Consider the following 8258-nt stretch of genomic DNA (forward strand, 5'->3'; position numbering starts at 1 on the left):
TAGTGGAGGTAGTGCAGGTCCTTGCAGATACAGAATTTAAAACAAAATGTGAAACATTGGGAGTCTGCCATGTGTAGATTTACAGTTCAGGAACCTGCAATAATCCCAGCTCAAACTTCCATGCGGTTCTTCCTGTACTAACTGGGGCGCTCCTCACAAAATTCTAGATGAAAATATGCGTGACACCAGGTGTTCTCGAGAGAAGCCATCTTCCTCTTGACTTTTGCTGAAGGACAGAGACAGATCCTCAGCCTTTCCCTCAGATGACGCCTGGCCCTGTGAGCCCCATTCTGTGTCTCAGACGCTGACTCTCTGAGGAGGAAGTCAGGAGGATCAGTGTCTCTGTTGTCTCCTCACCCGGCACAGCTGCCTCCCCATCAGGTTTCTAACACATTCAGGATGTGGTTGTCACACTGTGTCACTCACACAGTAATACACAGCCATGTCCTTAGTTCTCAGCCTGCTCAGTTCTATGTAGGCTGTGTCCTTGGACATGTCAGCGGTGAGTGTGAGCCTGCCCTGGAATTTCAGTGCATAGCTTGTTCCACCATTGTAAGGAAGTATGTATCCCATCCACTCGAGCCCGTGTCCCTGAGCCTGCTGCACCCATTGCTTATAGTCTTGGATGAAGGTGTATCCGGACGCCTTTCAGGAGATCTTCACTGGTGTCCCAGGTTTTGCCACCTCATTCCCTGACTGCACCAGCTGTACCTGAGAGTTCACACCTGTGGATAGCAGACAGGAGTGGGTGGACTCCACTTTACTGGCCCCGTTCCCTCAGCCCAAGGCATTGGTCCACTTACCTACAGCCATTGCCACCAGGAAGAGAATTCTCCAAGTCCAGTTCATGGTGGGGCCCATGCACTCATGGGCTTCTGAAGGTATGTGTGTGCCTCCAGTGTGAAGTTGTTAGGACACAGACACATCTCTATTTAACGCAGTGTCCTTCATCTTATTTGTATATTCATGAGGAGGTAGAATTCATAGCTGAAGACCTGGTCCAATCTGAGAAAGGGCTGGTGGAGGCCACCAGGTCCATCCTCAAGGAGAGTGGAGAGGTCCACGTTCTGATCCTTGATTGAGGAGATGAGACTCTGTCCTGTACCAGGACTCTGTGCAAACAGAGCTCCCCCTCAGGAGGGCCAAGCTCTGTCAGTATCTTCCCCTCAGGGCCGCCCACATCTTTATGGACTGGACACATCTGGACAAAACTGGGCTCTGAGGTTATTTATGGGATCCTGTAACTCTCCAAGGTATACTACAATGAGACTACAAAACCATCATAATCCCCAGTGGTTTCCATTGGAGATATTAAGAAGTCCAGACACACCATCTGCATACAGGTTTTACTGCTTTATCAATATGATAAATATTCCTCCCCAAATGGTTAAGTATGCACAATTTAACCTTCTGTGTCCTATATATTATTTTTATTTTGGTTTTCTCAACAAAGCAAAATTTAGTTATCTGGGTTTTTTAATTATTTTTTATTTATTTATTTCCTATTAAATCACTGTGAGGTAGAACCTTAGAAAGCTGTTCGTGATTTGATTTCAGTCACACAGTATTCCTGTTTCTGAAGAGAAAGTTTTTTCATCTCTGCACCCACTTCAGGCCTGTTACTCTGTGATCTTGGGACTTGGAACCCCTGCAGTCCGGTCCTCATCCTGCAGGGAGAGTCTCTGGGCTCTCAGGGGCATTAATCTCTTGGCATCTCTAATACACTCTAATACAGGATTGAATCCTGAGACTTCATTTCAAAAGCCTTGTTCACGAATCATATTCTTTTCTGGGCATTTTGTTTTGGTTTTGAGCCACATCTGGTGGTTCTGAGGGCATACTTCTGTCTCTGTGATCTGGAATTGCTCAGGTAGATGCATCCTAGGACAATATTGGCAAAAAGTAGTTAACCTGATCACTTGACATCCCTTTACTCATCGCGTTGCTTGAGCGGGTGCCAGTAATGTCTCCATTCATCCCTATCACGTGCTAGTGTAGCCCAATGGTGTCTGCTCGTTCTGTGTACATGAAAAGCTTCAAACCAATCGTTCAGGGTCTTGATGAAAAAGTTTGACCATCTCGTAGGTGGGCGACCACGTGGTCTTTTGATGTTCCATGGAATTCAGTGGTAATGCCTCTAGTCCAGTCGTCGTCTCCAAATCTCATTACATGCCCAGCCCATCTGATTTTCGACAGCTTGGCATATGAGAAAGCATCCCTAATTCGACGGTTAAGAATCAAGCAGTTATATATCTAAAATTGAAAGTGTCGGGAGCCAAGACTGCTCTATGAGACCTTGAATTACTGAGCCCCCTTTGCGGGGCACACACAGACCCTGAGAGCTTCCTCCTTAGAGGCCTCCCAGGACCCTCTGACCTTAACAGATGTTTGTCCGGTGACCATGAACAGGCAGGCAGATACTTGCGTAAATCTGGACTTATCTATAGATATCCCCAGGTTGTGGCTGCTGCCATAAGACCCCTTGATGTACAGATGTTTTACCTTGAATGCTATGTAAAGTTCTTGTTGCTGATCTTACTACCATGTGACTGGGTCACCCTGGACCCTATATAACAGCCTATAGCCCTCAATAAAGTCTGTTCCTTTTTCTCTCTGTTTCTAAACTGCACTCTGTCTCTTGTGTCTTGTGTTCATTTGGTTGGTCCCTCCTTGCACTTACGGATCCTAGGGCCACCTCCGCGGGCCGGAGAGTGGTCTGGCGGGGCCCCCCGCATGAAAGGTGACTCTGATTGTTCTTTGCTGAGATTATGTAAAAGTAATGCAATAAACACTTAATTCATTCACTCAAATAAAAATAGTAAAAATCATCAAAATAAAAGAGGGTTTAAGTCTTTAAACACTTTAATATAAACAAAAATATATTAAATTTGTTGAATTCGTGAAGACTTTTTCAAAACCTAGACATGACTTGAACACAGCTGCCAACAAGTTTAATATATAACTGTATGAGTAAGACATATAAGTAAATAAATGAATATGATAAAATTAATAAAGTTTTATTGAACATATGACTTGAATACTGACTTTTTCAGTGATACACAATAGTATTCTTTAAATAAATTTACTTAGAGAAATGCAAGGAGAGAGTGAGAGAGAGACATGGCATAGGATTGACAAAGACAACTCCCATACAGTGTTGTCATCATCATATGAGTCATTCTTCTCCTTTATTTATCCCTTGGATCCTATACAGGTTCTCTCTCTCTCCCCCCTTTCTCTCCTTTCTCTCTCTTTCCTCTCTCTCTCTCTCTCTCTCACACACACACACACTCTCTGGGGTCTATGGATTGCAATACAGACACTGAAAAGTTATCATGTATATCCCTTTACCTGCTTTCAACACTCTGTTCTTGTCCAGAGTGACCATATCTAACTCTTCCTGTCATACTGGTCCTTCTCTGTCCTCGACTCCCACACACTTGGAGCAAGCTTCCAACCATTGACTAGTCCGACTGATCCCTTTGTTTCCTGGCACAGAATATTAATCTCATACAAAAGTTCAAGTCCCACAGAAGAATATAATTATTCTATAGCTGTGCCTCTCCTTCTGACTCATTTCACTCTGCTTGCTACTCTCCATGTCTATCCATTTATAAGTGAATTTCATGATTTAACTTTTTCTGGTAGCTGCATAGTATTCCATTGTGTAGATGTACTATATTTCATCTAGTTAACTCTTCTCAGACACTTGGGTTGTTTCAGATTTGGCTCTTGTGAATACAATATCGTGATGCAGTAAACATGGGCCTGAAAATTTATTTCCAGAATATTGTTTTAGGGTGTTTGGGGTCAATGTCAAGAAGGAATTTCTGGGTCAAATGGAAGCTCAATTCTTAGTCTATTGGACAGTATTCAAGTTTTTTCCAACGAGGTCAATTTCACTGTTATTCTCACCAGCAGAGTATGATGATTGTATTTTCCCCATATCCATGCTAACACAGAATGGTTTTTTTTTTTGCTTTTTGGGTCACACCTGGTGATGCACTGGGGTTACTCATGGCTCTGCACTCAGGAATTACCCCTGGCGGTGCTCAGGGGTCCATATGGGATGCTGGAAATCAAACCCGGGTTGGCCGCGTGCAAGGCAAATGCCCTACCCGCTGTGCTATTGCTCCAGCCCCAAAAACAGAATGTTTTGATTCTTTGAGATTTGTATCCTTCTCCCTTGGTATAAGGCGATATCCCATAATTATTTTCATTTAAATTTTTCTGATAGCCGATTTTCGCCTAATTTCGAAAACTCTTGAGCTAATTCGCCAGCGTGGTTTGGCGCATGCCTCAGGCAACCGCAAGCTAACCTCCAGCTCGCAAAGCGGTGCAGAGATGCGATCAAGGAAGACCTCAAATACAGAAGAGCAGAAGTACTGGTAGATGCGGCAGAAGCCGGGAAAAGTATTCGTAATGCCCGCCTGTCCTTCGCCAACTACAAGACCAAGAAGACTGCCCTCCGACGTCCTGATGGATCCATCACATCCTCCAGAACGGTAATGGAGAAGATTATCCATGAGTTCTACTCAAATCTCTTCGATAGCCATGTCCACTTGCCGACATACCAAATTCCACAGGATGGATATGTCGTTTCCAACGTTCTCCCTTCCGAAATCCGACACGCCATTTCGTAGGTAAAGAAACAAACAGCACCCGGCCCAGACAAGGTCAGACCTGAACACCTGAAGAACCTGCCGTCAGTACTCATCAATACACTGGCTCGGCTCTTCACTTGCTACCTGTCTGAATGCAAGGTTCCGTCCCAGTGGAAAACCAGCAGGACCGTACTACTGTTCAAGAAGGGAGACATCCATGACATTGGCAACTATCGCCCGATCTGCCTATTGTCTGTCATCTACAAGTTGTTCACTCGAGTCATCCTAAATAGGATTGGCAGAACACTAGATGAAGGACAACCATGTGAGCAAGCCGGGTTCCGCAAAGGATTCACCACCATCGACCATATCCACACGATAACCAAGCTCATTGAGGTTTCTCGGGAGTTCAAGATGCCGCTCTGATTAACGTTCATTGATTTAAAGAAGGCCTTTGATTCTGTTGAGACAGAAGCGGTCATTGAAGCCCTAGCCAATCAGGGCATTCAAGCCCAATACATCAGGATCCTCCGTGAGCTGTATTGCGAATTCACTACCAGGATCTCACCATTCTACAAAAAAGTGATCGTTGATGTCAAGAGAGGGGTGCGGAAGGGTGATACCATTTCACTGAAACTCTACAGTGCCACCCTTGAGACCATCATGCGACGACTGGAATGGGAAGGAATGGGAGTGAAGATAGATGGTTGGCAACTATACCACCTCCACTTTGCTGATGACATTGTTTTAATAACACCAAACATCAGCCAAGCGGCACAAATGCTGGCCGACTTTGACCGTGAGTGTGGAAAGGTAGGACTACAGCTGAATCTTACGAAGACAATGTTTATGAGAAACAGCCTCGTTCCTGACACCCCATTCGCTCTCAACGGAACGACCATCTCCGAATACAAAAGCTATGTGTACCTAGCTCGAGAGGTCAACGTGACAAATGACCTGGCACCCGAGCTGCGCAGGAGGAAGAGAGCGGCTTGGAACACCTTCAAGAACGTCGAAGAAATAGCTAAGAGGACGAAGAACCTCCGGCTCCGGGCACATCTCTTTGATTCCACTGTTCTTCCTGCATTAACATATGCCTCAGAGACCTGGGCCCTATGCAAACAAGATGAGAACACTATTCAGGTATCCCAAAGAAGAATAGAAAGAGCTATGCTTGGAATATCACGTTTCACTCAAATGAGAGAAAGAATCCGGAGTTCTAACATCCGTTGACGATCAAGAATCAGGGACGCTGTCTCATTTGCCAAGGTGTCAAAAATCAGATGGGCTGGTCATGTAATGAGATTTAAAGACGACCGCTGGACTAGAGCTGTTACCACTGGATTCCACGGGATGTCAAAAGACCGTGTGGCCGCCCACCTACCAGATGGTCAGACTTCTTCGTCAAGATCATGAATGATCGGTTTGTGGCCCTTCATGTTCCCGGAGCGAACAGATGCCATTGGGCTACACTAGCACGCGACAGGGACAAATGGAGACGTTACTGGCGCCTGCTCGAGCAAATCGACGACTAACGGGAAGTTAAGTGATTTTTAAGTGATTTGTTTTTACATTTTTCTGAATAGTGTCAGGGAGAATTTATTTATGCAGTTCTCTGCATCAAAGTCTACTTCAAGGATGCATTTCTTTAAAATCCCCGTTTTAGATGGGGCTTTTTTTTTGGTGTAAGATCTAAAAGTACTTCGTATATATTTTATTTATATGACATCAGGTAACGTGAGCAGATATTTTCTGTTTTTTTTGTTGTTGTCTTTTGATTCTGGCCATATTTTCATTTACAATGATTGGACCATTAAAAACAAATAGACTAAAAACTAAAAGCATGAAATGGGTGAAAACTTTGGCTTCAAGTTGATCCCCACGTGATTAGTTTACAGGAGGGAAATTTTATCAGGAAGACATAGACCATGTGTTTGAACTCAGCCAAGAGTAACTGCGTGTTGTTGACATGAAATATGTGTTCATAGGCTGACCACAATCACAAACACAAAGTCACCTTCAATGATGGGTGCACAAACAGCCAAGAGAGTTGGTGAATCCTCAGGTGGAATTGTGATCAATGTGGGTGGGTCATTGCAGGTTCAGAGACGGGACACACCTCACGTATTTTCACAACTCATGGCTTCACTCAGTCTCTGTGCACACAGCTAGGTACTAGGATGTGGTTCCTCCTTCCACATGCACAAGGTGAAACTAAATCGACTCTGGACTCACTCCCTACTGCCTTCTCAGAGAGTCACCAGGTCTCAGCACCTCCTCTTCATACTAAGCTGAGCCTCGGATACTTTATGTGTCTCCTGGAAACCCAAAAGCATTAACTAGTGGAGATGATCATAGTCGTGTTCACGGCAGCACCAAGTACAGTAGCCAAGATGCACACACAACACACAACCACAGCGTTCAGTTCTGTCTGTGTCTCCTCATGCAGCCATGGAGTCCTTTCTTTCTCTCCCTCAGTTCTGTTTGAAGGAAAGTGATCATTGTTCCCTTCCTTCTCTCACAGAGACTCCTGAGTCTCCCTATCAGTGTTTTCCTCAGGTCAGAGAGCACTGGGAGAATCGTTGCTCTCCGCACACCCACAGATCATCGGATGTTCTTATATTCTTACCTGGATTCAGTCTACATTCATTAAAACAATAGAATTATGTTTTCATTGTTCCCAGTGTTCTGTGAGAGCTGAGTGTATAAGTGCCCGGTGGTCTGGGCATGGACTGGGTGAAGTTCCCCGTTCTATTCAGCTAGGGCTGTGACTCTAGTAACTTCTGGCAGCTACAAAGGATGTGGTGTTTTCTCAGTGGGACTGGGAGGGCCAGAGGTTGGGTGGCAGGAATAACTGTGGGTCCTGTTGCCGATGAGGCATTACCGAGACCCGTGACATCTCCTGGGGAACAGGCTTTCAATAATATCATGAAACTATAGAAATTAACTCCTAGTTTCAGGAATATAAACTCTCAGTCCAACGGTATAGAATTGAGAGCCCAGAATAAATTCTTAAATCTTTTACTGTGATTCTTTGGGAAAGAATTCCATCCCATGTAGTAAACAAAGGAAATATCTTCAACAAATGGTGTTGGGAAGACAACACCACATATCAAAACAGCAATAGAAGATAGAATTAAATTCATATCTCACAACAGACACAGAATTTAATTAAAAGTGAACTTATGTTCCAGCTTTGACAGCAGAATCCTTAAAACACACAGAGTAAAACCTCGGCCGATCTCTCCATGACACTAATTTTAGAGGGCTCATCCATAGTTTTATTCCATTGGCAGAGAGATCACTTGATCACTTGACTTCCCCTTAATTGTCGATTTGCTCGAGCAGGCGCCAGTAACATCTCCATTTATCCCTATTGCGTGCTAGTGTAACCCAGTGGTGTCTGCTCACTCCAGGAATACGAAGAACCTCAAACCGTACCGTCAGGGTCTTGACAAAAAAGTGTGACCATCCCGTAGGTGGGCGGCCATGTGTTCTTTTGATGTCCCGTGGAATCCAGTCCATAACGGCTCTAGTCAAGCGGTCATCTTCAAATTGAATTACATGTCCAGCCCATCTGATTTTCGACACCTTGGCAAATAGAGACAGCATCTCTGATTCTTGATCGTCGACTGAGATCAGAACTCCGGATTC

General features: G+C 44.5%; 1 pseudogene; it reads right to left on the reverse strand.

The window, feature by feature from the left end:
* Positions 1–408: 408 nt before the first annotated feature.
* LOC130030704 (immunoglobulin heavy variable 1-2-like) lies at positions 409–849 on the reverse strand (annotated as a pseudogene).
* Positions 850–8258: the final 7409 nt, after the last annotated feature.

The sequence above is a fragment of the Sorex fumeus genome, unplaced genomic scaffold, assembly GCF_029834395.1.
Source record: "Sorex fumeus unplaced genomic scaffold, SorFum_2.1 ptg000044l, whole genome shotgun sequence".
Lineage (NCBI taxonomy): Eukaryota > Metazoa > Chordata > Mammalia > Eulipotyphla > Soricidae > Sorex > Sorex fumeus.